The sequence below is a fragment of the Lynx canadensis genome, chromosome B3 (genome assembly GCF_007474595.2).
Source record: "Lynx canadensis isolate LIC74 chromosome B3, mLynCan4.pri.v2, whole genome shotgun sequence".
Taxonomy (NCBI): Eukaryota; Metazoa; Chordata; class Mammalia; order Carnivora; family Felidae; genus Lynx; species Lynx canadensis.
This window is the reverse complement of record NC_044308.2, coordinates 109,459,860-109,476,666: the sequence shown is the minus strand read 5'-3', so window position 1 is coordinate 109,476,666 and position 16,807 is coordinate 109,459,860.

Here is a 16,807-nt window from a genome sequence, read left to right as displayed (position 1 = left end):
GAAATCAGAGCATCTGCTGTTCTCTATCAATTCAACAAATACATGCGTGGTTTAGGCTCAACTTGTCTTTATTTCAGGAAAATCATAATGTGGGCCAACCACTGGACCAGGGATGAGCAGAATCGTCTTAAGGTTTGAATCCATCTACCAGTATCAGGAGACGTGGAGGAAGGTGTTTCTCTTCTCCAGGCTCTGGTGCCCTGTCATTCAAATGACAAGGCTGGGATTCCATCTTCCAAGGGTCTAGGCTCTAAGTTTCTGTGATACTGTGTGTGCATGGAGTTTGCACATGTGCATGGGGCTCACTTTCTTAAAGGCTGAAAGAATCAAAGATTTGACCTCGTAATTTTCAGACCAAGTTAATTATACAAGGCGATGTTAGTAGTTAATTGCTAAGTTAATTATACTGATTTCTCCTTCAAATAATCAAAGTTAATGGTTATTTTTAGATCTATTGGTATCTTTACAAGATTTAACATCAGGAAAAACAGTGAATCTGAAGATGAAAGGAATAAGGCATCACAACCGAAAGGGACAATTCTAGGGTAAAAACCACCAGATGACACATGAAAAGATGCTCAACATCACTCATCATCAGGGAAATACAAATCAAAACCATAATGAGATACCACCTCACACACGTCAGAATGTCTGAAATTAACAACACAAGAGACAACAACTGTTGGCAAGGATGCAGAGAAAGGGGAACCCTCTTGTACTGTTGGTGGGAATGCAAACTGGAGCAGCCACTCTGGAGAACAGTATGGAGGTTCCTCAAAAAGTTAAAAATAGAACTACCCTATAATACAGTAATTGCACTACTAGGAATTTACCCAAAGTTTACAAAAATACAGATTCGAAAGGGTACCTGCACCCCGTTGTTTATAGCAGCACTATCAACAACAGCCAAACTATGGAAAGAATCCAAGTGCCTGTCAACTGATGAATGGATAAAGAAGATGTGGTATATATACAATAGAATATCAGAAAGAATGAAATCTTGTCATTTGCAATGCTGTGAATGGAGCTAGAGTATATTATCCTAAGTGAAGTAAGTCAACCAGAGAAAGACAAATACCATATGATTTCACTCATATGTGGAATTAAGAAACCAAACAGATGAACATATGGGAAGGGGGAAAAAGAGAGGGGAAACAAACCATAAGAGACCCTTAACTACAGAGAACAAACTGAGGATTGGTGGAGGGAGGTGGGTGGGGGATGGGCTAAATGGGGGATGGGTATTAAGGAGGGCACTTGTCATGTTGAGCACTGGGTGTTGTATGTAAGCGAAGAATCACTAAATTCTACTCCTGAAAACAATATTACACTGTATGTTAGCTAACTAGAATTTAAATAAAAATTTGAAAAACAAAAAACAAACATAAAAAAAAAAAAAAACCCAACACCGTGTTCTTCAGATACAACTCCAGGACCCCGTCAGATATTTTTTCATTCAGTTCTTACCTCATACATTTTCTCATTGGATTTCCTTTTACTTTATTATCTCCCTCTATAAGTATCTTTTGTCTGTCTACACTATTCCACTTTTATCTTTTAATTTTTTTAAATAAGTCCAGGCATTATGGTGTATACCTAAACTTACATACCACAATAAGTTTACTTAATATCCATCACCTCACCTCATACAGAGAGAAAAAACAAACATTTTTTTCCTTGTGGTTGGAACTCCCAGGATCTATTCCTTTACATTTAAAAATTTTATAATGTAAGGTTTAAAGTAGCAGATGCTCAAATATTCTTGGGCAAAAAGAAAATCATATCTATGAAGCAACTATGACTTCTTATTTTTTCTCTCTGCCAACAATGATCAGTTGGAAAGTAGGAAAATATTTCCCAGTAAATAACTCACATATTTGGATATGCCTAGCTGTTTAGATGAGGGATGAGAAAATAAATGTATAACTTTATTTGAAGAGAAAGTTAAAAAATCTCTATCAGGTCTTTTGTGAAAGTGATTAAAGCATTTACAAATAGGAAAGATGTGTATTCAGAAGAAAACATTATAAAGAAAAAGAACAAAAATTATGCTGTGATTTTAAAAGTTTGAGAGATAAAAGATATAGCAAAAGGCATTTAACAGAGTTCATTTACTTACTCGAATAAAAATATCTTTTGACTGGAGAAACAGATTTCTTTATAAAGTACTATTCACATAAATTATTCAAAGACAATGGGAAATTTACTATAATTCCAGATCAAGACAGATCTTAGGGTGGGTTTTGGGTGTGACAGTCATGGTTCTCAAATTTCACTCTTAAGAGTTATTCCTTTGGATTCTGAAGATCTTCTGTCCCTCCAAGGCCCCGAGGAAAAATACAAGTATTTCTGGAGGGTATGATTATTGTCCTTTCTGTTGTTTTTGAAAGCAAGAGTAGTATCTGAGACTGGAGGAAGAGACGGAGAGGCTTAATCCCTTCTATTTCACAGATAGAGCAAGAGCTGTGTTACCCAGAGCTGTGTGGAAAGTTAAAGGCTGAGAATCAGAACAATGACTTGTTAATTCACATTCTGAGGATTATCTTGATCAGAAGGGCAGGGAACTCATTCTTGGAAAGTGAATGCATAGATTCCAGGGGAAAGAGTAATGACCTCTAAATGCGTGGAATACTTGGCATCACCATTCATAGAGATTGCTTTTGTTCACAACAGAATCCAACCTACTGTCTCGAGAAGTCACTAAATGAATCTTAGGAACTAAAAACTCAGTTCGTGCCTTTGTCTAGGGGGGTCACTGGGTATCTTTCTCCACCTAGTGGCCAGTGCCTCCGGACCACAAAACTAAAAGACAATTGGTTATTGTGGCAACGAAATAAGTGAGGTTTCTTGTTTTGCAAGAAAACAAGGCTATCAAATCCTAGAACGAAGAAGATATTTAAGCATATGTTTGGAAAAGCCAGTGGGCGTATTAATGATTAGGTTGGCTTGCGTCAGGTTGGCTCCCATTGTTCAGATGACGTGCTTTGCATTCCAGTGGAGAAAGAGCAGTTGGGAAAACTTGCTGATCAAATAATGCACACAAGTGGAGTTAAAGCTTGAGGCCAATTTTATAATCTGCAATGTTCACATTATAAAGCCCACTTTCCAAGGACAGAAAAAGATGAGATTTAAAGACTCTTTGATTGTTAATGTTATGTGACTTTTGGATACTCTGTCTCAGTTATGCTCTGGGCGTAGATAGGTACTCAGTAAAAGTCTTTTGTATTTAATTGAAATTGATAGATCCCTCTGTGCCTCAATTCTTAAATTGTTCTTGTCTCTACTTCTCCCACCTAAAATCACATTCCATTAAAAATAAATACATCTTTTAAAATATGCACCTAAGGAGCATGTTTCAGTCGTTTTCGTGTTGGTCTCTGCAGAATTTGACACTGTTGAGTGCTCCCTCCTGGAAACTTTGGTCTTCCTCTCTGCTCTGGTTTCCATGACAGCATCCTCTCCTGCTTGCCTCCTACTTCCCTGGCAGGATTATTTTTTTTTTTGTTTGCTCTCCAGCATTACCCTCCTTTTGTGGTCTCTTAAATACTACTGTGGCCGAGGTTCTATTTTTAGCTCTCTTTTCTCCATCCCACTTGTCTGCCTCCGTGGTCACTCACCACTGTGTGAACTCTGATGCAGATGCTTGTGGTCTCCAGTCTCCATCTTCAGCTCCCCCCCTTCTCTCCTGAGCTCCGGACCAAAGTTCCTGTCTATCTGTTAGATATTTCCACCACTAAGTCCTGCAGGCACCTGGAAACCCTGGGAAGTCCTAACTGACCTCATTATTTTGTGCCTTTCTGCTACTTGCACTCTTGCCTACATTTTCCATCTGGATATATAACATTGCTATTTCAGTAGTCAGGATCCAGAGGGTGAATGGTATTGTCTTCCTGACATCAAGCACCGACTTGATTCTGATTAAGAAAATTAATGTTAATAAAAAGAACTATGATTTATTAAGCAGTTAAGAATTTCTATACCCTGTTTAGTGTTTCATATATTGTACCAGATAAATTCTGAACCCACGACATATTGCCTATATCAGCTTTATTTTATTTATCTATATATTTTAATTTTTTAAATGTTTGTTTATTTTTGAGACACACAGAGAGACAGAGCATGAGTGGGGAGGGGCAGAGAGAGAGGGAGACACAGAATCTGAAGCAGACTCCAGGCTCTGAGCTATCAGCACAGAGCCCGACACAGGGCTCAAACTCACAGAATGGTGAGATCATAACCTGAGCTGAAATCAGATGCTTAATTGACTGAGCCACCCAGGCACCCCTATATTACCTTGATGTTAGCGTGGCTATGGTGAAAAGTTCTGTGCTGGTTGCCATCACCCCACCTTAAGGACTTGCTCTAACTTTCCTGCCTCAGGGCGTCCTCTGAGACTGGGGAAGACTGGTAAGCCAGTGAATAAGACAGCCAGGATGTGAGGGGAAGATAAAGCTCCTTAGCAAGTGAGGAGTGGGAGTTAGTGGAGAAATGTCTCAGCTTCCTATCCTTCAGAAGCACAATTTTGAGGGCCATTCTATAAGATTCCTCCAAAGGAATCTTGCAGGATTCCTCCAAAGACCCCTTGTAGGATTGAGCCCAGGTTGCCCAGAATGGGAACCAGTCCAACAATATATTCTTAGTTGGCTTGACATTCCTCCTTTTCTTGCCCCACTCTCCCTGCTCCCTGGGGAGCACCTCTTAAACAAGCTCTCTGAACCTGGGTCTTGTCTTAGGCTCCACTTTTGGGAGAACTCAAATTGAAACACACATATTTAATCCTCACAATAGGTCTTCCTGTGAGATAATGCTATCCTTAGCCCCATTGTATAGATTGAGGAAACTGACACATAGAGGTTAGTCAATTTAGCCGGGGTTAGTCAGCCTGTTAGTTGAACAGCTGGGATTTGAACATAGGCGCTCTGACTCCCAAACCTTCTGTCTGCCAAAACAACGATCTGATGAGCAAGTGGGAGAATACCTGAGCAATTATACTTGATTGGCTCTGATATCCATATGTCATTGTCCCTTCAATGTCAAGAGATTTTTTTTTCTCAGCCTTTTCCAGTTTTGTGATGAGAATTCTCGGGAGATTTTTGGTTTGATGTTGAGTAGAATGGAAAGATTTGCAATTAAAGACCTGTACATCTAAAAAGAAAACAAAGTAGACTTGTATTTTTGGATAAATCTGAAGGACATTAATGTTTTACAAGGGAACTATGTGTGATTTCTGAAACTTTTGACACTTTGTTCACTGGAGGTTAATGCTTGGATGTTCTTTTGAATCTCTTTGCTTTTTGTTTCCATAAAATGAGTATGCAGCTTCACTGATAAAAGGCATTTTTAAATGTAGATAAAAATGTGATAATTTATACTAATACATGGTAAGAATTTTGGAAACATTAGTGGCTTCTCAAATAATCTTACTGACTCAGACAAAAGGAGAAATAAAATGTGAGAATTCGCTTTAATTTAGAGTAGCAGATGGATTTTGAAACATTTTTTGAAATTGCGAATAGGACAAGGGAAAGGAACCGTGTGTTTCCCTACATGCCTTAGATACGTGATCTCCTTTCACTTGCCATGAACCCTGCCAGTATTCTTGTCATTTTTCTTGTTTTACAGATGAGGGATTAAGTTTAAAGGATCTGACAAACTCCCTTCAAATCACACAGTTATGAAGTGGGAAAGCTGGGGTTTACACCCGGTCTGAGTAGCTCTCCAAACCACACTCTTATTACCTTGCCTGGGCAATAGAATATAAGTCCAGGATGCAAGGATTTTGTAGTTGCACATTTAGAAAATGCATGTCTTTCCAGGTTACATGACATGTCACCCATAGGCAGATGGTATGGTATATAGAATATGCACAAGTACTGTGGACCTTAGATCAATGCAAACAATGACTTCCCTTGGAATAGCTACCTCCAAATTTCCTCAGTGTTCCCAGGAGCAATTGAGAATTTTACATATAATATAAACTCAAAAGTATTCTAATTTATAAAACTACAAGACTCGGCTAAATCACAACACCAAAAGGAATTAACTTGCATTGCTCTTTTACCAGAAAAATGTCCGACACGGAATGTTATCTTTTATACCAGGGATGGACACACTGGCCAAATCCAGCCTGCCACCTGTTTTTGGTGTCTGTGAACTAAGCATTTTTACATTATTAGATTTTTTTTAAGTTTATTTATTTTGAGAGAAAAGAGACAGTACAAGTGGGGGAGGGACAGAGAGAGCGGGAGAGAGAGAGAGAGAATCCCAAACAGGCTTCATGCTGCCAGCACAGAGCCTGACGTGGGGCTCGAACCCACGAAGCCGTGAGATCGTGACCTGAGCTGAAACCAAGAGTTGGACGCTTAACTGATGGAGCCACCTAGGCACCCACATTATTAAATATTTTTTTTAAAACAGTAAAGGGAAAAAAATACTTCATAACATAAAAGTTATATGAAATTTAAGATTTAGTGTGCATAAATAAAGTTTTATCAGAACACAGCCATACTCATTCATTTGCATATTGTTTATAGCTGCTTTTGCACAACATCTGCGTTGAACAGTTGTGACAAAGACTATATGTCTCTCAAAGCCTAAAATATTTACTATCTGGTATTTTACAGAAAAAGTTTGCTGCCCCTTGTTCTATACTATTCGGTGGCTAGAGGTGAAACTTTGAGCATTGGTTTTCTTTGGCTTTGTTTTTAAAAAATCATTAAAATCCAATGCAAATACAATATATGCTCAAATACTAATGTGCATGTATGCTTTGTTTATACATGCTAGATTTTCTTTGTTACTTTCAAGATAATGCTGTCATGAAACATTTATCTTCCAGTGTTGGTCCTAATAATAAAGAGACACAGGGATGTGAGAAGCAAATTCATACTGGGACTGAGCCATTCCTTAAGAAGCAATTTTGTTGGTAGGAGTCATATTACCAGTAGTAATAATGGTGACCTAGGGGCTGACAGTTTAGAAATCACTTTTAGACACCAACTCACATTTAATATTGATTTAACTTAATTTTGTGAGATATTATTATTACTTCCTCTTTTGTTTACACATAAGGAAAACGTGAGATTAGTTGACTTGTCCAAGATCCCCAAATCAGTAAGTGTCAGAATCCACACCCAAACACAATGGTTACTTCTTTTTTGGCGGGGGGAGGAGGAGGAGGAGTAACTTCATTATTAAAAGGAAATATTTATGATTTTACATCCATGAGCAATAAGAATATTTTGGTATTAGAAAAACGATGGGGCACTTGGGTGGCTCAGTTGGTTAAGCGTCAGACTCTTGAATTCAGCTCAGGTCAAGGTCCCAGGGTCGTGGGATCAAGCTCTGAGCTGAGACGGGAGCCTCTTTAGGATTCTCTCTCTCTCTCTCTCTCTCTCTCTCTGCTTCCCCCACCCCCACTCATGCATGCCTGCTCTCTCTCTTTCCCTCAAATAAAAAAAAAGTGATGGGAATTTACTTAAAATAACAGATTTTGGAATTTTGATTTTATTTTTGGATGGTTTTACTATTTACAGTGTTCTTTGAAGCAACATCCTTTTATCACCATAATTGCCAATATTTCTTTTATGCCAGTTAAATTGTCAGCACCGAAATAGATTTTGCAAGTAGTGACATATGTGAGTGCATACTGAAATTATTTTTACTTACATGAGGAAAATATGCTCATTTGATTATAGAAAAATGCCATTTCAGTATTTTTCTGAATGAAAACCAATATTTTAAATGAAAAAAATATATTAAAAAGAAAAAAATCAAGTTCCCAAGACATATGACTGAATTTAACAGGGTCCTAATAAATGGCTTATTTGGATTTGTAGTTTACATAAACTCATTTTATTTATTTTTTGCATATTCAGAAATATTAATACAGAACAGATGCAAGCACTATGTCAGGTATTGGTGATGGGAGGTTATCCTGTACCTTTATTAAGTTCATGATCTATGGAAAGATTAGCACATGAAGTGATAATTACGATGTAACTCAGGATGATAGGTGCCATCATGGAAATCTATATAAAAGTACTATGGGTACTAATTAATTCTTATTGGAAAATGGGAATATTGTCAGAGGGTAGGTGGAAGGATTGGGTGAATGGATGGTTCCATCTAAATAGAGAATATAGAAGAGAATATAGAAGGGAAGTTTGGGGTGATAGAAAGTGAAAGACTGGATGAGAGGATTGGGGTGAGGAGATGTAAGTGACTTTGGTTTGGATATGTTGAACCACTAACAGTCTAGTGAGAGCTAATGTAAGACTACAAATGGTTGCAATATTTTGTGTGAAAAGGGCTGTGATCAACAGCATGGGGTACCAAAGGAGAACCAAAGATGGGCACTGATTTTGATCAAATGAGGAAGTACAGAAGAGCTTCCTGAAGGAAGTCACCTTTAAGCAGATACTTAAAGAGCAAGAATTATCTGGATAAGATTGGCAGGTCAGGGCCACCATAGGTGACTGTGTAAATACTACACTACTCCAGGGGATGCTGGTCACATGGACTCAGGTGTGAATGGATTTCCCTGGAGTTTTTCAGTGCACAACCCATGCAACCATATATGCTGATCCTATATAGCAATAGGTTTTGGATGTTTTATGTAGAAAGGGATGAAAGAGGGACAGTGTTCCAGGAAGAGTAGGCCACAAGGGCTCTGAAGTAGGAGAAAACATGATATGGTCAAGGAGTAAAAAATGGATTTTAGTTTCTGTTGTAGACTGAAAGAATGGGGTGGAAAGGTAGGGGAGAAATGACCAGAAATAAAGTTACAGTGCTAAGTATGGACTAATCATTCAGATAGTTGAAATCAGATAGGATGTTGGCACTAGAGATGGAGAGAAATGAATATCTCAGGAACAGATTTAAGCTTGAAACAAGCTTGAAATGCTTATAGGAAATTCTAGAAAATGATGCCTAATAATAAAATAAGAATAGCAAACACATTGTGTTTATTATATTTCAGGTACTATTCTAAAAACTTTACATATATTACGTATAAAAAACAAGCTTTACATATAATCTGAACAATAATCCTATGAAGTAGACATTATGATTTCTCCCCGACCCCCAATATTATAGATAAAACTATAGCAAAGAGAGACCTTAGGTGACTTCCCCAAGACCACACAGCCCAGGCATTCTGGCTCAAGTCCATACGCTTAACCGCCACACTCCTCTGCCATTCAATAAAAAGTCAAAATAATGGAATTGACTGGAAGTCAGACATGAGAGGGCAGTAGATGTACATTTGGAAATCATCAGCAGAGAGAAAGGGGAGACTCAGAGAGAGCGGTGCCCTGCAAGTCAAGGGAAAAGTTTCACAGACAAGGACCAGTGGACAATGTCAAGGGCAGCAGAATGTTCTACTGAAGAAGTTACCAGTCTTCACAGGCTTTAGTAATAGAGGGTCATGAATGACCCTGGTAGAAGCAATTTTAGAAGAATGATAGGGGTAGAAGCTAGAAAATTCCAGGTTGAAAAGTGGATGGGTACTAGAAATAATGGAGGGAGCCACGACAGATGTTGATGGAAGTGGAGAGGGGGTATTAAGGAGAGGAAGAAGTTTAATCAAGGTGTGTGTGTGTGTGGGAATCTATTATCTATCTGTCTATCTATCATCTCTGTCTGTCTATCTATCATCTCTATCTCTCTATCTATCTCTCTATCATCATCATCTATCTATCATCATCATCCACCAATCTATCAATCAACTATCTCATGTTAGGTTATTGGTAAGTAGGAACTTTTTCCCCATGAGTAATCACTGATTTTTAGGAAATCTGTGTTTTTAGGAAAATGCTTTTGTTCCACAAATTTTAACTGTTGACATACGAAGACAAGAGATTTATAAAACTAGAGCTGGTGATTCTGTTAGTCTAGAAAGGTCTATGTTAAGGTTTAAAAAATTCCCTCAATCTTTCCCAGTGACAATCAAAACCAAAGAGATACCTTCTGTGGCTGTGAAAGTGTTCAGTTGTGAGGTATCAATATTGAATATTTGTAAAAGTATCTATGAAGAAGAATTTACTTAGCAAAACTCCCTGAAGTCTTATTTATTTTTAAAACATATACTTCTAATGTGGTCCTTTCCTTCCTAGTTTGCATTTTATTTGATGCTCTTATTTCTATCCTCCGCATCCTTACTGTGCTTTTTATGGGGCCTATTCTTCCCTGCGTTCCTTGTAATTTAGTCTTCATTTTTAAATGCCCTCGTCTTTTCTTTTCTTTATTTATTTTCCTGTGTGCTGTCAGTTCCTGTTGTACATCCTCCTGTTATCTATTATCATTTCCTCTTGTCCGGCCGCCATCTGTTCTCTGAGTTTTGGTATTTCTCCTTTAGAGTTTCAACTGCTGCATAGAAGTTTAAAACCCTCGGTTGGAATGTTAGATTGCACTTTTCATCTGCTTTGTGCCAGTATTTTCCTGGTGTTTTCAGGGTCTTACAGTGTCTGTAAGAAAGCTATTTTACTCTTTTTCATCTTTTAATTTTTCTCGTAGGAACTTTGTGTGAATGTAGAGCATAGTACTTTGTTGTTACTCAGATTTCAATTTTTTTTTAAGTTTATGTATTCTGAGAAAGAGAGTGCAGGAGAGGGGCAGAGAGAGGGGGAGAGAACGAGTTCCAGACAGGCTCTGTAATGCCAGCCAGCACAGAGCCCGATGTGGGGCTCAAACTCACCAACTGAGAGATTATGACCTGAGCCGAAATCAAGAGTCGGCCATTTAACTGAGCCACCCAGAGGCCCCTGTTACTTATATTTTAATGAGACATATTTTTGTGATGTTTATAGGAGGTTCTTACGGAGGCATATGGCCAGGTTAGATCTCCAGGCTTCATGGCTCAAGGGCATCCTCTTCCACTCCCCTAGCGAAAAACTTAAAGTATGGATTTCCGGTATGGTTCCCTCAATTAAAATTATTATTATTTTACTCAGGTGTAATTAACATTTATTTAGGTCTTTGACTTAATTTTTACTTCTTTGATTAGTGCACATATTTTGTTAATGTCGTACCTATTATAAATAGTTCCGTTTTTAGTTCGATTTCCAGGGGTGCCTGGGTGGCTCAGTTGGTTAAGCCTCTGACTCTTGATTTCTGCTCAGGTCATGATCTCACAGTTTGTGAGTTGGAGCCCCATTTCCAGCTCTGCGCTGACAGTGTGGAGCCTGCCTGGGATTCTCTTTCTCTCCCTCTCTCTGCCCCTCCCCTGCTTGCTCTCTATCTCCCACTCAAAATAAAGATAAACTTAAAAATTATTAAAAATTCAATGTCCAATTTTTAATTGTGAAGAGTGTGTTCAAATACAATTGACTTTTGAATATGGACCTTGTATCTTAAGATCTTGCTAAACTCACTCATTAGTTTTAGGTTTTTTTTTTTTTTTTTTTTTTTTTTTTCAGATTCAGTGGGATTTTCCACAATGACTGTCACATTGTCTGCGAATAGACACAATCTGTATAGCTTTATTGCTTTCTTGCCTTATTGATTAGGAATTACTTCTTTTGTGTTCACACTTTGCATGTGAAGTTTAGGTGTTGATCCACACTTGAGGGGGATTTATATGCAGATCATGGGCTTCCTTTCCTCAAGGCTCCCTTCTCTTTGCGATTTTAATGTTAAAGTTTTAGCCCCTGTAGTGCCCAGACTCCAAACTCTTTTTTCCATAGTCCATTAAGAGCCATATATTTCTTGTACGGGTCTAATCCTCTGCTTATGGGAAACTGAAAAGCAATCTCAGGAAAAGGGCTGGGTGAATTCGATAAAGCTCACTACCTGTACCTTCTTTCCCACATGCATCAAAACACGGCCTGTGCTTATTCCCCTTCAATCCCTGCAGTTACTTTAAAATATCTTGTCCAGGTTTTGTAATTTTTTTCGGTGGGATGATTAGTTTGGTATCAGCTACTCCATTGTGCCTGATATTGGAAGCTTTTAAGTGTACTTTTAAGTGAAAGAAAAAAAGGAAAATAGAAAAGCTGATATTAAGGATTTGTTTATACAGATGAATTGCAGCCTTTTCCCTTTCTCTATGACTCGGGTTCATGTATAATTATTTAAAAGTGCTTGGGAACGCAGCCAGGTTGAGGAGTGGCTGCTTAGGTATCTGCAGCCTTGATATTGTTTGTTGCCATTGCTCCGTGGTTACCATTTCCCAAAATGGAAACCCATAGTATGAATATGCACGTGAGATGCACCGAATGTTCCAACCTTCTCTTGCCATTTCCACCATGCCAGCAAGTGTTTTCCTTCCCCCTAACCAAGCTCCTTGAAATATGGATCCAGGCATATATAACACTTGCTGACTTGTTTCACACCTTCCTTTGATAGACTCAGCATTCACCCTCTCAATTTGATTTCAGACTAGTTTATACCTTTCTTTACTAAATTATAGTGTTACCTCCCATGCTCTGGGCCCCATGTGGAGTATACATTTCTTTAAAAAAAAAAGGACTTTGTCATCTATATATTTTGTGCCGACCTCAGATCATGACAGAATCTGTTGGTTCACAGCTGCTCCATAAATATGCTTACTGGCTAAATTACAGTTTTATATAACATTATCTTTTAGTTGCTATAACTAGAGTTTCCCAAGGTTATTTTTTCAGATGTTATTGGTGTTCAATCTAAAATTAACTCCTTCAGTAAACAATGTGAAGCATAAGAGCTGCTCCAAGGAAACCACAAATATCGTCGATATCTATCGCCTATGTAGTGCTACAGAACAGACATTACCAACATTTTTCTATGACCCTTAACTTCAGGGATTTATACAAAAGTGAAATAGGATGTACATTAAATTTCAGGAACTCACAATGCTGAGCTCTCTCAGAAACAGAGTCAGTGAAGGGTGCCTGGGTGGGTCAGTCGGTTAAGCATCCAACTTCAGCTCAGGTCATGATGTCACAGATGGTAGGTTTGAGCCCCGCGTCAGATTCTGTGCTGACAGCCTAGGGCCTGGAGCCAGTTTCGAATTCTATGTCTCCCTCTCTCTCTGCCCTTCACCTGCTCACACTCGTCTCTGTCTCTCTCAAAAATAAATAAATATTAAAAAATTAAAACAACAACAACAACAAAATGGTATAGTATGTGTGCTGTAAGTTCTTGCAGAATTGCTGGGCACTTGGGTTATGTTGTGTCATGGCTGAAAGAATGCGAGCGGTCGTTCTGCTACGCCCAGGAGTCCTCATTTGTGATCCATTAATCTTTTGCCATTGACCCTCTTGTGAGCAGATTAATTGTAGTAGAAAAGTATGGACATTTTATATCGAGACTCAATTTGTTCTAAAAATGAAGACCATGAATGAATGTTTCCCTTCTTGTGTTTCCTGATAGGACTTCAAATTGAGAGACAAAAATAAATGTTAGAAATATCTAGACGTTGGCCTTAGAAATTGAAAATGATCACAAGCTCTTTGAATTACATCTGTTAGCACCGAGGCCTGTTCCTTATTCTCACCACGCTGAGACTTCCTTTTTTGTCAGAGATTAATGTTCTCTCCTTATTCATACAAAAGATTAAAGAGGACATATAAATATGAAACATATGTTTTTCATTAATCAAAGTTTTAATTCATCTTCTTGATAGACATCAAAAGATATAAATTGCTGTGTGAGAGGTAGAATTATACAATGCAACTAATATGAAGTGGGTAGTTTTATTCGAATTATGTAAAAGTATTTAATGTATTTCTTTCTTCTCATGGTAGATGAGGACTTGAGTGATGGCTGATGATACTTGGCCAATAAGAATCATTTGCTTTCTTTTCATAGAAGCCTAACCTTTCCTTCTCTTGGGAACAAGGGTGTTTGGCTGGGAGTAAACAAGGGTGTTTAGCTGCGGAAGGGGAAGAAGGTATGCCAGGGGAAGGAAAATGGAGCTAATTGATTGTGATAATACAGTTAGAATTGCAGTGCTGGAAATGATATCAGAGATGATCTAGTCAAGATCCTTGTGTTACAGGTGAGAAAAACTGATATTTCAAGCAGAAGAGGACTTGCATGAGGTTGGCTGAACAGGAACATAGCCAGGAAAGGTGCTCTTTATCACGCCATAATGCTCATGACCCACACTCAGTACTCACGCCGCTCTTCAAGAGTCGGGAGTCCCCCAGCCCCACAGAATATAAAGGATGGGTTAAAGGGGGTAATTCCTGCCTAGGGTGTTCCAAGAGCCAGGGAAACAAGAACATTCATATTTAGTTTTTAAAGATCTTTATGACAAAGTAAAGTAGGGTCAAATGAGCACTGTAAAGGAGCTTCATTCTCACGCAGTCTGTCTACAAGCTCCCTTCTAGCTCCCTGTTCTCACACCCGGTGAGCCAGATCCCTTCTGCTAAACCCGCAGCACAGCTCAGGGGAGACTGCTCAGAAGGGAAAGTGAAGGGAAATGCAACACCAGTTCTAACACTGCTGAATTTTGCTGACTAGCGTCGGGTGGTTTTGACCTTGTAAATAAAGGCAAAGTGGTTTAAATGTCGAAATGTCTCATATTTAAAAAATCTGTGGAAATTATAACAATGACACCAGGTCAAACCAGAAATGGTTGAAAAATATTTAAATAACACCAAAGAAATCTGTTCTTCCTCCACCCTTCCTTTTTTGCCCCATGGTACCACTGGCATCCGATTAATGAGATTCCAGCTCTTTTCTATGTGTATGCAAACAAAAGAATTAGGACTTTACTTTGTTTTTATAAACATGAAGCTGCATTTTGCACACCCGAGTTTTGTTTTAAGTAGGCTTCATGCCCACCGTAGGACTTGAACTCATGACTCTGAGATCGAGACCTGAGACGAGACAGTCAGTCACTTAACCAACTGAACCACTTAGGTGCCCCTGCACACTTGATTTTTAACCTCAGTAATATTTCTTGGATTGTACCACATATCAGTACCTAGTTACATACTATTCTGTAGTATGGTTATTCTATTATTCATTGTAACATTTCTGTGTTGAAGAACATAAAAGTCTATCAACCAATGAATGGATAAAGGAGATGTGGTATATGTATATAATCGAATATCACTCAGCCATCAAAAAGAATGAAATCTCGGGGCGCCTGGGTGGCTCAGTCGGTTGAGCGCCGACTTCGGCTCAGGTCAGGCTCTCGCGGTCTGTTGAGTTCGAGCCCCGCATCGGGCCCCTGTGCTGACAGCTCAGAGCCCGGAGCCTGTTTCAGATTCTGTGTCTCCCTCTCTCTGACCCTCCCCCGTTCATGCTCTGTCTCTCTCTGTCTCAAAAGTAAATAAACTTTAAAAAAAAAAATGAAATCTTGCCATTTGCAACAATATGGATAGAGCCAGGATGTATTATGCTAAGCAAAAAAAAAAAAAAAAAAAAAAAAAAAAAAAAAAAAATCAGAGACAAATACCATATGATTTCGCTCCTATGTGGAATTTAAGAAACAAAACAGATGAACACATGGGAAGGGAGGGCAAGAGGAGAGAGGGAAACAAACCACAAAAGACTATTGACTACAGAGAACAAGCTGAGGGTTGATGGAGGGAAGTGGGTGGGAGATGGGCTTAATGGCTGATGGGTACTAGAGAGGGCACGTGTTGTGATGAGCACTGGGTGTTGAATGTAAGTGACGAATCACTGAGTTTTACTCCTGAAACCAATATTGCACTGTATGTTGACTAAAATGAAAACAAAACAAAACATAAAAGTTGCCTCTGGTGTTTTACTTACCAGTAATACTGGAATGAATATTTTACACCCATCCATGTGAACATGTGTGATCATTGCCTTATGCCAAATCTATAGAGGTTATATTTTTTGTTAATAAATTTAGGCATTGAAAATTTTTTTAGGTTTAGTCAGTTCATCTTGAGGATTTGATATAGAGGTGAGAACCAAGGTAAAAAGATAGATCTATGTAGAAGTCCCGAGTGTTCTCAGTAGCAAAAATCTACAGGGATAAAGAAACTAAAGTAATTAGCTTCTCTTGCTCATTTTGGTGTTCACTCAAAGTGGCTCTGAACCAGAGGCATTCAAGATCACGTTCAGACTTGCTGATCTGCTAGAAGGACTTACAGGATTCAGAAAAAGCTACTATGCTCACAGTTATTGCTTGTTTCAGTGAAAGGATACAGATTAAAATCAACAAAGGCAAAAGGTGACTGGGTGAAGTCCAGGAGAAACCAGATGTAAGCTTGTAGGTGTCCTCTCCAGTCGAGTCACATGGGTATGCCTAACTCTCCCAGCAATGATGTGTGACAACATGTATGAAGTGTTGCCAACCAGAGGGGCTTACCTGAGCCTTGGTGTCTGGGGTTTTTAGCTTTATAATGTTTCATATTGGTTTTATAGGCATGCAGCCCCCATGTGATTAAACTTAGCTACCTAGTTCCAACCCCCCAGAGGTCAAACTGGTACAAATGGCTCAGGACCTCAGGCATACAAAAACAGGCATTTACTGTGAGTCACATCATTAGCTAGCATAAACCATCTGGTCAAACTGACACAGCCTGGCCCACGGCCTTGGGAATATAGGACACTTTTATTGAGCAGGGTGTTCCAAGGGCTCAGAAGTTGTCTCCTAGGAGCTGGCTAAAGGCCAGTTCTCCTAGATCAGGCCTTTCTTTGGAATGTGCAGGGCTTGAGCAACCAGGCCTGAGTTAACCCTTTCCTGCATGGTCTCCTTGTACTTTATTGGGGGTGATTCTGTGGTCATATGTCTTGAGCCACTCAAAGAGAAGGAGATATTAGGGCTACTTGGAATATATTTGATCATTTATGTGAGGACTGAGTAATTTCTCTTGCTTCATAAAATGGAGCCATAATGCAT